Raw genomic sequence first — 14,289 nt, 5'->3', positions numbered from 1 at the left:
ATGATATTTATCAAAAACTCTTGGAGATGACTACCTGTTCGGCTTGCTGAAACTTGACTGAAAGTGGCTGAAAAACACTGTTCTGACTGAAATGTTGTGAGAGAAAAACACGGTTCCGGCTAAAAAAAGAAGCTGAACAAGTCGGATATAAGGTAAGCCGGACGGGGCCTTCTAATATCTTTTTAGGAGTTGACACACTATAAGTTTTTAGGAGAAAAAATTAGAAAACTTTTGGAGATGCTCCAACAACTAAAATTCTTTTGCACTGCATCGTAATGGTAAAAAGCAAATGCCGAATAGAACTTGGCTCCCAAGTCCCAACCATAGATTAGGCCCTTTTCTCTAAAAAAACATAGGTTAGGCCCATTGCTATGGGTTAAGAGAAAATTAGGATTGAGAGGCCAGGTGATTATAGGCGAACTGAAGGTAGCTTAGTTCGTTGGGTCCTTCACTTAGGTTCAAAACATCAGCTAAAAATGAGTGCTCATATTTTTTTCTGTATTTATTTTAGAATTTAATGAAGCAATTTTTGCGGTAATAGACGACATACTCATTAACATCAAGACGCCTGTGATTAGCCAATTTCAAGATATATGCTAGTTTAATCTTTTTAGAGATGCTCAGAGGTGAGATTATTTTTTAGTGTTTGACGACATAGCTGTGGACAACGAGATACATATGGTTTGACAATCTCGAGATACATATGCCTGTTTAGTTTTTCAAAGCGCTTACGTTCATGTGAATCTGTTCTGATTCGCAAAAGAAAGATGCAAGATTATAGGCTGATCAATGGTAAGCCAACCAGTGAGGCAATAGGGTGACAACTGTGTTGTAACACGGCTTCGACGGGTGACGAAGGCCTCCGACAGCAAGGTGTCGCCAAGACGTCTTCGACCATCTTAGGACGGAGACCTGGCGCTGACTAAAGGAACTTTTCTGGCTATGCTCGTAGGGCGCTACACGAGGCTCGGCGGGCTTGTCGCGAATTCCGCCCAGGCCGGGCGCAGACACCTTCGACCTATGCTCAGGCGGACGCCGCCCCGCTTCGGCTCACGGGCGTCTCCGGCGATGAGGGCGGATGCCGCCTTACCTCTGAACTAATTAAACAAACAATCTTGCCTAAGTGTGTGCAGGTACTTAAGCGCAGGCGCCCGTGGTCCGCGCGAGCGCGCCAGCATGGCCCCCACGCGGCCGGGCGGAGACCCACGGTTGACGTCTCCGACCGGACCGGCGGAGACCCGCCAAGGCGACAGCGCGCCCCCGATGACGTAGGCCAGCGTCGGGAACCACGGCCCCCGCGCGGCCGGGCGGAGGCATACGGACGATGTCTCCGACCGGACCGGCGGAGACCCGCCAAGGCGACGGCGCGCCCCCGAAGACGGAGGCCAGCATCGGGAACCCAGGCCTTTGGGCCGAAGTTCTAAGGCACGGTGGGTCGGCCGCTTATGGAGGCCCGTTACTTGGAGACAGTGTGGCAGGATTGCCCCGCAAACAAGAGACCAGTGGCGGAATATTCCAGAAATGTACTGTAGCAGTTGAGGGCATGGTAATAAATTCTGTCAGGGAGTAATTGAGCCCTATAAATAGGGAACACTTATAACCGTGCAGATAGATGATGAATAAATTAATGAAACCCTAGCTTTTCGTGTCAGCTTCCCACAAGTTCACCTGTCGTGCCTATCCCGAGCCTCCACCCGAGGGAGACACCTGGCGGGCGGAGGCCCCTGTCTCCCTCACTCTGTCCGGAACCACTAGTTCCAACATTGGCGCCCACCGTGGTTTGGCCAAGACAAACCAACGATGGCAGGGAAAAGAAAAACCACCACTAGAGCAGCAACGACCACGGGTCAGAGAGGAAGACCTAGGCGCACCACCCGTAGCACCTACACAACCTCGCCAGCGGAGGATGGCACCAGAGCAGATGCCCAGGGTCAACAACCAGAACCCCAACATCCAAAGATCCAAGATCCGGAGGCCCAACCAAACTCAGGTACAACACTCGAGCAAGAACTGCAACAGCTGCAAGCACAGTTGCAAAGAGCGCAACAAGAGAGGGATAGAATGGCAGTAGCATTCGCAGCTAATCAGCAAGCCACTCAAGCGTCAGCACAAGCAACAGAAATAAGGCAGCAGTTGGCAGTCCTACATGCTGAGATGCTAAGTATGCAGCATGCAGTACCAGCGTCAACCTCCGCGATCCCAGCCTCCGTAGCAACACCAACCGCAAACATGCCTCCGCCAGTGACTAGCCCAACCACGACGCCATCTCAGGCGATGCAGAGGCCTATCGACCCCAAGTCCCCACTCTCTGAAGGCATACAACAATCGCCATGGCCAACGGCGTACAAGCCAATCACACTATCAAAGTTCAACGGAAAGACAGACCCCCATCAGTTCATTATGAGTTACGAGGCAGCAGTAGCCTCCGCCGGTAGAGACGACGCCGTCCTGGCAAAGTCATTTGTTATTGCTGCTAAAGGTGACGCGTTGGCTTGGTATTCCATGCTCAAACCAAGCACAGTCTACTCCTGGGAAAATCTCTAGGACAAAATATTGGCAAACTTCAAGGGGCTAGCAGCATAGTCGCTGACATCCACAGATCTGTTCTAATGCAAACAAATGCAGGGAGAGACACTACACGACTACTTTCGGAAATTCGTGCAACTAAAGGCGAAGGCACCAGACGTCCCAGAAGAGATCACCATTGAAGCAGCGATCAAAGGGCTCCGAATCGGGCCGTTCACAGCACACCTAGCAAGAAAGAAACCAACTTCCATACAGTAGTTGTACGACGAGTTCAAGAAGTACTGCAGATCAGACAATGACCTCCGGAAAAGGCTGGAGGAGCAGGGTCAAAACAGACAGCAAAACAACAGCAAAACTCACAGAAGAGCTATGCGAACCAGAACGCATCAAATCAGAAACCAGGCCAGGGGCAGGTGCTCAGCATCGAGGGTCAACCTCACCCCGAACAAGGGCAACTACCAGGGCCAGCAGGGCTGGAGACCCAGACCAGGAACCAAGGTAGGCAAGGCTACCAAGGCAAAAACTGGAACAAAAACCAAAACCACAAACAACGCAGGCCATATTGCGTTTTTCACGGCGAAAGCGCAGGGCACAGCACCAAAGATTGTCCGGAGACAAAGGAGACACAGGAAAGAATGAAGAACAAGTAGACCGCCCAACCTCCGGCACAGCAGAACGCAAGAGAGGTCAACACCACCTACACAACTAGCCACCAGCAGTACTGCCCGATGTACCCAGCGCTAAACGCAAACCAAATACATCCCTCCACACTGGCCTCCGCCTATTACCCAGAATTCCTACCAGCATGGCGGTCAGCTCCCTCGCAGCAGCCCCCAGCGGGCAACTATAGGTTGGAGGCAAGCCTGACCTACATAAACCCAAAAACTCCCCACATAACCTACCTCAAAACAAACCAACCACCACAAAACCAAAGCAGGTTCGAGTATCCGCCGCAACAGCAGCAAATGCAACAACTGCCTCTGCCACCACCTCACAACCAACCCCCAACACCAAAAAACGAGCCAAACCCAGAAAACCAAGTCGACCCTCATGGGGCACTACCAATAATAGGCATGATACTGCCAATCGCCGGAGGATCATCAATGGAGTTTCAAACGAAAAAGCAAAAAAAGAATCACCTCCGCCTGGTAAACAATGTAGCAGTCCAGGGCACAGCAAAATACACAGATTGGTCCAGAGTCCCAATCACCTTCACAGAAGAAGATCTCCAGCTAGAAAGCTACCCTCACACAGACGCAATGGTGATCAAAACAAACATAGCAGCATGGGAGATAAGCAGAGTGTTGATTGACACTGGCAGTTCAGTGGATATCATCTTCGCAAATACCTTCGACCAAATGAAGCTCGGCATCAATTACAGCCCTCCGAATCCCCTTTAATAGGATTCGGAGGCAAGCAGATACAAGCACTAGGAAAAATATCACTCCCATTGTCGTTCGAAACCCAAGCAAATGCTAGAACCGAGTACATAACCTTTGACATCATCGATTTGTATTACCCATACAATGCCATCTTGGGCAGAGGATTCACAACTAAATTCAACGCAGCACTGCATATGGCCTACATGTGCATAAAAATACCAGCACTCCATGGTATTATCACAGTCCGAGGCAGCCAAAAAGAAGCAAGAAACATAGAAAAAGCTATCTATAGAGTCCAAAGAAACATCAATGCAGTCGAGTCGGCAGACAAAGAACAAGAGCCTCTGGATATGCCTAGAGGAAAAACAGATATGGCAGGTCAAGAATAGACAAAGCTGATCCCTCTAGAAAAGGAGTTACCAGATAGAAAAGTAACAATCAGCTCAGAATTGAGCAAGGCAGAGGAGGAAGAGCTCATGGAAACTCTAGTAAAAAAACAAGGATATCTTCGCCTGGTCAGCCTCCGACCTCCAAGGAGTCAGCAGGGACATCATACAGCATGAACTGGATATCAATGAAAACATGAGACCAAGAAAGCAGAAATAGAGAAAAATGTCAGAGGACAGAATCCTGGCAGCAAAGGTGGAGGTGCAAAGATTGCTAGATGCAAAAGTGATCAGGGAAGTCAAGTATTCAGAATGGCTTGCAAACATAGTACTGGTACCAAAGAAGAATGGCAAAATAAGAATGTGCATAGATTTCACAGATCTGAATAAAGCTTGCAAAAAAGACCCTTTCCCATTGCCAAGAATAGATGCCTCCGTCGACAAGGCAACCAGATGCCAGAGGTTCTCTCTACTCAACTGTTTCTCTGGGTACCACCAAATCTAGATGAAAAAAGAAGACAAAGACAAGACAAGTTTCACAACTCCATTAGGGACATATTGCTACACCAGAATGCCGGAAGGCCTCAAAAATGCTGGCGCGACCTTTGCCAGAATGACAAAGGAAGTTTTGGGCTCACAACTAGATAGAAACATCATAGCTTACGTCAACGGCATAGTGGTCATGAGCAAGAGCAAGGATGATCATGTCTCCGACTTATAGGAGACCTTCGCCAACCTCAGGACAGCCGGCCTCCGCCTCAACCCAGAAAAATGCATATTTGGAGTCACAAAAGGGAAGATGCTCGGATATATCATAAGCAGCGAAGGCATCAAAGCGAACCCGGACAAAACTAGAGCAATAATGACAATGACAGAACCCAAAAACAAGAAAGAAGTGCAAAAGCTGACAGGAAGAATAGCAGCGCTCAACAGATTCATCTCAAAATCAGCAGAACACAGCCTTCTCTTCTTCCAATCCCTGAGGGTCGGAGACAACTTCGAGTGGGGGCCAAAGCAGTCGGAAGCATTTCATAACTTGAAAGAGTATCTAGCAAGCTCACTGGTGGTCTCCGTCCCAAAATCAGAAAGCCACCTATTGCTGTACGTGGCGGCCTCCGACCATGCAGTCAGCATAGTCCTAGTTCACGAGCTTGAAAAAGAATCAGGCAAAACTCAAAGGCCAGTTTATTTTATCTCAGAAGCACTATCTGGAGCCAAGCTAAACTACACGAAGGTGGAAAAAGTCACCTACGCAGTACTGATGGCATCAAGAAAACTAAAGCATTGTTTCCAAGCCCACGAAATCTCAGTTCCAACATCGCTGCCATTGCAAGACCTGCTCAGAAACAAAGAAGCCTCCGGCAGAATAGGCAAATGGGCTACAGAGCTATCACAATTTGATATCTTGTATGTCCCCAGAACAGCAATCAAATCACAAGCACTAGCCAATTTTGTAGCAGATTGGACACCCCCGATAGAGACCAAGGTACAACCAACCATCCAAGGCTGGACACATTCACGGATGGAGCCTGGGGCCAAGCCAGAGCAGGAGCCTCCACCATCCTAACGGCACCCTCCGGCGTCAGAATAAAATACGCAGCAATGCTAGAGTTCAAATCAACAAACAACATTGCAGAATACGATGGCCTGATCTTAGCGCTAAGCAAAGCAAAGGCCCTAGGGGCAAAAACATTGACAGTCAAAACAGATTCTCAAGTGGTCACTGGCCAAGTAGAGAAAGAATACACAGCAAGAGAGCCAGAACTCATCAAATACCTATCCATTGTTAGAAATTTGGAGCGAAGATTCGAGGGCTTCACCCTGAAGCACATACCAAGAGCAGAAAATGCAGAGGCAGATGAATTGGCAAAGGCTGCGGCAAACAACCTGCCACTGCCACCAAACACTTTTTACTAGATCTTGAAGTCTCCGGCAACTGCGGAGACACCTAAGGCACCAAAGGCAATACTACACCTGCAAAATGAAGATTGGAGAAAGGCGATAATAGAATTCCTAGAAGGCAAAACCAGCGAAGAAGATGAAGCAAAAGCAGCAAGAATACAGGCCAGAGCAAGGAATTACACAATCTTAGATGGTGTACTGTACAAGAAAGGAGTAGTCTAGCCTCTCCTCAAGTGCATATCACAGAGTGAAGGCATAGAGTTGCTTCAAGAAATACACTCAGGAATTTGCGGGTCACACATTGGCTCAAGAGCATTATCAGCAAAGGCAATAAGGCAAGGCTTTTATTGGCCAACACACATACAAGACGCAGAGCAGATAGTCAGAACATGCAAAGCATGCCAAACATTCTCTCTAGGGCAGTTAAAACCATCGTCGGAGACCCAGCTTATACCTCCGACATGGCCGCTGCAAAGATGGGGTATGGACCTAGTTGGCCCATTACCGCCATCCCAAGGAGGAAACAGATTCACAGTAGTAGCAGTGGAATATTTCACAAGATGGATAGAGACAAAGCCGCTGGCGAAGATAACCTCAGAAACTATCAGCAAATTCTTCTGGCAAAACATCATTTGCAGATTCGGTGTACCGAGGATTTTGACAGTAGACAATGGAAAACAATTCAATTCAGAGAACTTCAAAGAATTCTGTAAAAGCATAGGGACAAAACTAGCCTTCGCCTCAGTATACCACCCAGAGTCCAATGGTGCTATGGAAAGAGCAAACAGAATAGTGTTTTCAGCAATATCAAAAACATTGCTGGGCCTACGCAAAGGAAAATGGGTAGATGAATTACCAAGAGTTATTTGGTCACACAATACATCCGTCTCAAGAACAACAGGATTCACACCATTCAAATTGTTTTATGGAGAAGAGGCCATGATGCCAGAAGAAATAAAGCATGAAAGCCTCCGCACAACGAGTCAGCTAATGTTGCAAGATGAAGAATATGCAAAAGAAACAATAGAAGCAATAAGACTGGAAGCAGTCGAAAACATTGCAAAATATCAGTCCTAAACCAAAAAGTGGAGAGACTCCCAGGTGGTAAGGAAAGACATAAAACACGGAGACCTCGTACTCAGAAGAAAACCCAACGCACAACTTGTCGGCAAGTTGCAACCAAAATGGGAAGGCCCATACATAGCAACGGCAGCAGGCCGACCTGGCTCTTTCCACTTGACCGACAGCGAAGGTGTCACGACAACCCACACATGGAATATTGACAGCCTTCGCAGATACTACATCTAGGCAATGTACCAAAGGGCAACCTCCGCAAAATATAAGCGGAGGCCCCTCAATCTATTTACCTTTAAGTTTTTTTTACTTCAATCAAAACAAAATGTAAAAGAGCCTGCACTCTTTTCCTCACAGAGGAACTCCAAGCGGAGGTGAGGTTTTTAACGAGGCAGGCTCAATGTAAAAATCCTCTACAAGTATAAAGAGGTAATTCCCCAAAAGAACGCTCCAAAAACCCAAAACCGAAAGCGGCCAGCTCTGGCGCCACAATATTCGGTAAACAAAAAGTACAGATCCTTTCAAAGCGCCAGCCATATGCACGGGCAATTTGAAACGACCTCTATGGCCAAACAGGCCTTCGACCTTGACAAAGACCTGTCCAAAGTCAGGCATCAAGGCAGCAAAAAACAGCCAAAACAGGCCTTCGACCTTGACAAAGACCTATCCAAAGTCAGGCATCAAGGTAAAAATTTTTTGGCCAAACAGGCCTCCGACCCTTGACAAAGACCTGAACAAATTCAGGCAGCAAGGTCAAAAAAAAATTGGCCAAACAGGCCACCGACCCTTGACGAACACCTGAACAAAGTTGGGCAGCAAGGTCAAAAAAAGGGAGCCAAAAAGGCCTCCGACCCTCGAAGAACAAATTCAGGCGCCAAGAAAAAAACAACCTCGACAAAATAGGCCTTCGACCTTAACAAAAAAACAACCCTAGCATCAGGGGCAACAAATTTGTGGCGCTAGAACCAGGAAGAAGGTCTCTGCCATCGAAAACAGGAAAAACAGAAAGTGCCTGACAAAACTCTGCCACCACTGCGGCGCCAGGCCTCTTTACTTCAAAAGATCTCAAGGGGAACGAATAATTCAAGCAAGATACAGGCTATTAAAGCCAAGATACGTTCCAACTAACAACGTACAAAAATGATAACACCCGAAAGCCACCACCCCACTATAAAAATGGATTCCCCCCATGCCCTTAAAAACTCAGTCAGCATAGGGCGCAAGGGTGCAAGGGGGGAGCAAGGCATAGCACAGGCAAAGGCCACAGCGACAACCATGGAGGCAGGGGTCTCCTTAGATATCCAACTCGGTCGTAGATATTGTACGAAAACTCGTAAAATCGGAGGCAACAGTAGACAGTCGGAGGCAGTGGGAAAAGAGATAGGACCTACGGCACGGTGATGAACAGCAAAGGCCTACGGAAGAAGGGGGATATCGCACGAAATCTCGTAACATCCCCCTGATGCCGGAGACCTAACCTGCCATCTCCAAAGATCAACCATGTCCCACGGGTTTGCAGCGTCGGAGACCCATATCTCCAGACAGCTAAAACACCCAGCTAAAGAAATATCAAAAGTCTCCGCCGTCTGCACAAGCTGCGCCAAACCTCCAGTCGGATCAAACACCGATTAGGCAAGCCTCGCCAGGCGGACTTCAAGTACGCCTCCGCCGGTCGAAAAACTGCAGAGACTTCTACCCTGGCCATCAAGCGAGCACAGAGAAGGAGAAAAAATGGGGCGAAGGTCCTGGCCACCACCTCTGTATCGCGCACATTCGCCCAAGCAAAGGGCAACGGTGTGCAAGCTCAGGACTAGACGAGATATGTAAACTAGCACGACAGGCTCAAGCCACCGCACAAACAATCAAGAAAGTGAACCTGTCTTGTATTCCATAAAACGTCAAGAAGCATTCTTACAAGACACCAACTTGTAATAAAATCCTAACTATTGTGGCGGAGGTCCGCACCAAGCGAGCGCACGAGTAAACCCAGCGCGCTCGTCGTCTATGTCAAACTTAACTGACTCGAACACGTCGCGCACAACGCTGCGGGGAAAGGCCGAACGCCAATACTCCCAAAGCTCTCTGCTCATGTAAATACCGTCGCTGTAGAGAGTCAAAGGCGCAACATCTTGCGCAGGCTCCCGATTCGGAACCTGCGCAAGGTTAAAATTTCCCACAAAACCATTCAGAACAAAATAAACTTTATTCACAAAAGTCAAACTGGACTACAAAATACACGCCAAAACAACTAAGTGCTACAAAGAGCCTAGACCTCCGGCGCATCGGCCACAGCGGAAGTCCCTAGAACGGAGCCCGCATCAACTGTGGGTGGGCACGGCACCTGCGGCCTCCGACCACCACCACCGCCGATCGTAGATCCCCCCAGAGCGCCACCAGTGGCGGAGGCACCGACCGTAGTCGCCGAGCGCGGAACTGACAGAGGCCTGCCCGCAAGACTCTTCTGCGCATCCTGTAGCATAGGCTAGAGTGTCAGCGGCAAAAGCTACGAAAGCCTTCGCAGCCTCACAAAAAACAAAAAGAAAAAGGGGCGGCTACAAAGACTACAAATACCTTCGCCCTCTTGTCCTCCGCCAGTTTCCGGGCAGCAGATCTCCCAAATGGAGCCCAAAAGTGCCCAATGAAATTTCTCAAGGTTTTTTGCAAACCAAGAGAAGTCTCACCAAGCTCCTCCGGGCCAGGCAGCGCTCCTTCCAGAATACTTTTGGTATGCGTACACCCGCCGCGTGCCAAAAGTTTGGCATAATTCGCTACTCCCGCTAGCGCCCCGTAGTCCGTGCAGCCATTGATCAGACCAGGGAGCTTCGCAAGGTGACGCTTTAGCCAAGAGGCGAGGGCGTACACGCTGTCTTCCTCCAGAGGAGCGGAGGTTTCACCTCTAAGCTCGACGACGGTGGCCCGGTAGTGGCCAACGGTTGCAGCAAGGACTCCCTTGACCGAGTCCAAACGCCTCGACGTCAAAGACAGCTACTCCCTCACTGCTGCTGTGGATTCCTTCTCAGAGGCAAGCGATCAACAACGGAATCAAAAACAAGTCTAGAAGTGAGCATACACAGAAAAAGGAAAGGGGCAAACCGTCGAAGACGCACCAGGCTCTGGTGTTCTAGATGAACACGGAGAAGTTGGAAGAAATCCATGTCCCTCAAACGCTATTTGAAGCGATCTGCTCAAAGAAGAACAAACAAACACAAAACGATAAGGTGAGAAAAGCAAATCTCACGTTAAACACACCAATAGCCAAAGACCACCTCCGACGTCTCCAAGAACAGCAAGATAACACTCCTCCCAACCTGAGATTGAGGTGTCGGAGGAGCCTACGTAAAAAAACAATAACAACAACAGCTCAGGTCAGAGGGTAGATCAGAAACAGGCAATAACAACAGGCCAAATGATGATCAAAATAAAAACATCCTATACTCACTCGGACCCGGCGCCGTCAGCCCCGGCTGCCCCGGACCAAACCTAGCACCGGCAGCGGCTGCTCGCTCCTCCGGGGTGAGGAGTCTAGCCATGACATCACCTACAAAGCAACAGATACACAGTATTAGCACTTGGCACAATACGTAAAGAAATGAACCGGGCAAAGACAGTAAACACAAAAGGTGCGCCAAACAGACTTACTCATAAAAAGCCTAGGCTGGGTAGCTTGCCGCGCCCCCTGGGCAGAAGTCTCCGCCATATCATGCGACGAAGGCCCAAAGGGCCAGATCTCCTCAGCCAGCGGCCTGGCGGGCGGAGGACTCGAAGAAGGCCGAGCCGCCAGGGCCTGCTCAGCAAGCACGGCCTCTAGTTGCCCGACGTTGGCCACCGGCACGAGTGAAGGCACGACAATGGTAGGGGATGAAGGAGCGTGCCGCAGGACGGCCTTCGTGTCCTCTTCAGAGCTTGAGCACAGCCTGCCAAGAACGTCGGGCATAGGCTCGACGGCGCTACCTTCCGGCTGTTCGCCGACGCTCATAGCACCATGCGAGGAGCGCGCCGGGGCAGCGCTGGCTTCCGGACGCCCAGCACCGCTCACAGCTCCACTCATAGGGCACACCAGAGCTACGGGAGAGCCGCGGTCCCCTCCGCTCGCAACCCGCGCGTCCGCTGATGGGATGGAAGAGCTCTCAACGTCTTCACTGTTGGCGGAGGCAACGCCCGCACTACCGGTAGAAGACATGGCCGGCGCGATCAATGGAGCACCGCTCTTCTTCTTTTTCGCGGGCGCCCGAGCAACAACGGCGCCCTTCCTCTTCTTAGACTCAGCCTCCGCCGTAACATTCTTCGCGAAGGCCCTCTTCTTCTTCTCAATCGAAGCCAGGACCTCGGCAGGAACCTCACGCTCCCGATAGACGATCCTGACCTCCTCAAAAACTCGATTGAGCCGCAGCATGGTGCCTGCCACGGCCATCCGAGATGTGTACTCACGCTCGGAAATCTTGCCAACCAACCCTACGGTGGCTTCCTCAACCTCAGAGATGAAACTGTCCTCCGTCACCCCCTCCCCCAAAGACTGATCGAAGCGGGGAAACGAAATCCCGGCCTCTGGCCCAAAAACGGGAACCTTCACCTGTTCCAGCCGAAAGGCTGGGTTGTTCTTGCCCAGGGGCTAGTAGTTGGAGGCCATAATCTCCTCCACCAGGTCGCGGCCACTGGAGTAGCGGCACGCTGCCGCAAAAGCTTGATCACAAGCCTCCCTCATCGGAGACACCTCCTCCGGTGGATCCACGCGCGTGAGCGGCGCCATCTCCTCCATCCTTGAAGTCAATGGATACTCCGAGAACTCCACGCCATCCTCGGTAGTGCTACGGACCCCATAGGTCTTCACGTAGAACCATTGCTCAAGCCAGCCGCGGTCCCACTTGCCCTTCTGGCAGAAAGAGATCTCCAGGCGGTCCGCGCCTTGGTTCCTCTTAGACATAAAGGTGCAACTACCGTACTGGTAGGTCACCTCCACCTCCTTGCCCTCACGCACCTTCTTCTTCTTCGGCTGCTTCTGTAGCTCGTAGTACGCGCAGAAGGTATCCACATCCGGCTCGGCACCATAGGAAACGCACGCCCAGCAAAATTTGCTCAGCGTGAGGAAGGCAATAGGAGTTAGATGATGGAGCTGGACATTGAAGGTCTCCAACACCCGGCAAAGGAAGGGGATGTAAGGAAGGCGGAGGCCGCAGGTGAAGAAGTCCCGAAAGACCACCGCATATCCCTCCTCCGGTTCCGGAACAGTCTGGCCCGACGGAGGGATTTTTACCCTGGAAGAAGGAAAACATGACTCCTTCAACATCTCCACGATTGCCTCTTCAGTAATAGAGGAGGGGCCAAAATCCCAAGACTTTATCGCCATATCTCTGGAATCCGCAGCGATCAGGTCTCCGACAGACGCAGAGACACTCCCCAAATCCTCCTCCACCAGCTTTTCAAACTCCAACGCGGAGGCAGAGGCAAGCATGCACTCCTCAAAGCGCGCACCCCAGCCGATGGCCCTAACGCCGAGAAGGTGGCGGTAGGGTCCGAAAAAGGTGGGCCGGCGAGTTTGGGCGGAGGCGGAAAGGAAAGCCACCGCGACAGCAGCCTAAGCGCGAGACGCAAGCAGAAAGACGGAACGCGCAAGGGCAGCGAAAGGCGAAAGCGAAGAGAGCAGAGAGCGATTTCTCGAATGCAATGAAAGCGAATGAGCAATGCGCGGGGGGGGGGGAACCCGCCACCAACAACACCCTTATATAGGCAGCGGGCAGGCGGTCCGGCTCCCGCCATACAACGGTCACCTCCGGAAAATTCGCCTACCGCACAACGGTCATCTCTGAAAAAGTCGCAAGGTATGCAACGGAAACTGACACGGCATAAACGGCCGCGCCGTAGGACAACGGCTAGATTTGCTGCCCAACGGCCACTCTCAACGAGACCAGCAGCCACGCCAGAGCGGGCCAGGGGGGAAGTAGCGGGGCCTCGCTCGAAGACGCCGATGAATATGGCCTCCGCCCCCGCGGACGCCTTTGGCCAAGGCGTTTTGAGCTCACGGCACGCTCCGGCGAACCATGGTCTCAAAAGGGGGGAACTGTTGTAACACGGCTTCGGCGGGTGACGAAGGCCTCCAACAGCAAGGTGTCGCCAAGACGTCTTCGACCATCTTAGGGCGGAGACCTGGCGCTGACTAAAGGAACTTTCCTGGCTATGCTCGTAGGGCGCTACACGAGGCTCGGCAGGCTTGTCGCGAATTTCGCCCAGGCCGGGCGCAGACACCTCCGACCTATGCTCAGGCGGACGCCGCCCCGCTTCGGCTCACGGGCGTCTCCAGCGATGAGGGCGGAGGCCGCCTTACCTCTGAACTAAGTAAACAAACAATCTTGCCTAAGTGTGTGCAAGTACTCAAGCGCAGGCGTCCGTGGTCCGCGCGAGCGCGCCAGCATGGCCCCCGCACGGCCGAGCGGAGACCCACGGTTGACGTCTCCGACCGAACCGGCGGAGACCCGCCAAGGCGACGGCGCGCCCCCGATGACGTAGGCCAGCGTTGGGAACCACGGCGCCCACGCGGCCGGGCGGAGGCATACGGACGATGTCTCCGATCGGACCGGCGGAGACCCACCAAGGCGACGGCGCGCCCCCGAAGACGGAGGCCAGCATCGGGAACCCAGGCCTTTGGGCCGAAGTTCCAAGGCACGGTGGGCCGGCCGCTTATGGAGGCCCGTTACTTGGAGACGGTGTGGCAGGATTGCCCCGCAAACAAGAGACCAGTGACGGAATATTCCAGGAATGTACTGTAGCAGTTGAGGGGCATTGTAATAAATTCTGTCAGGGAGTAGTTGAGCCCTATAAATAGGGAACACTTATAACCGTGCGGATGGATGGTGAATGGATTAATGAAACCCTAGCTTTTCGTGCCAGCTTCCCACAAGTTCACCTGTCGTGCCTATCCCGAGCCTCCGCCCAAGGGCGACACCTGGCGGGCGGAGGCCCCTGTCTCCCTCACTCTGTCCGGAACCGCTAGTTCCAACAAACTGACAAGTGGACGGCAGGACGGG

This window comes from Miscanthus floridulus, chromosome 1 (genome assembly GCF_019320115.1).
Source record: "Miscanthus floridulus cultivar M001 chromosome 1, ASM1932011v1, whole genome shotgun sequence".
Taxonomy (NCBI): Eukaryota; Viridiplantae; Streptophyta; class Magnoliopsida; order Poales; family Poaceae; genus Miscanthus; species Miscanthus floridulus.
Note: the sequence above shows the minus strand (reverse complement) of the source record.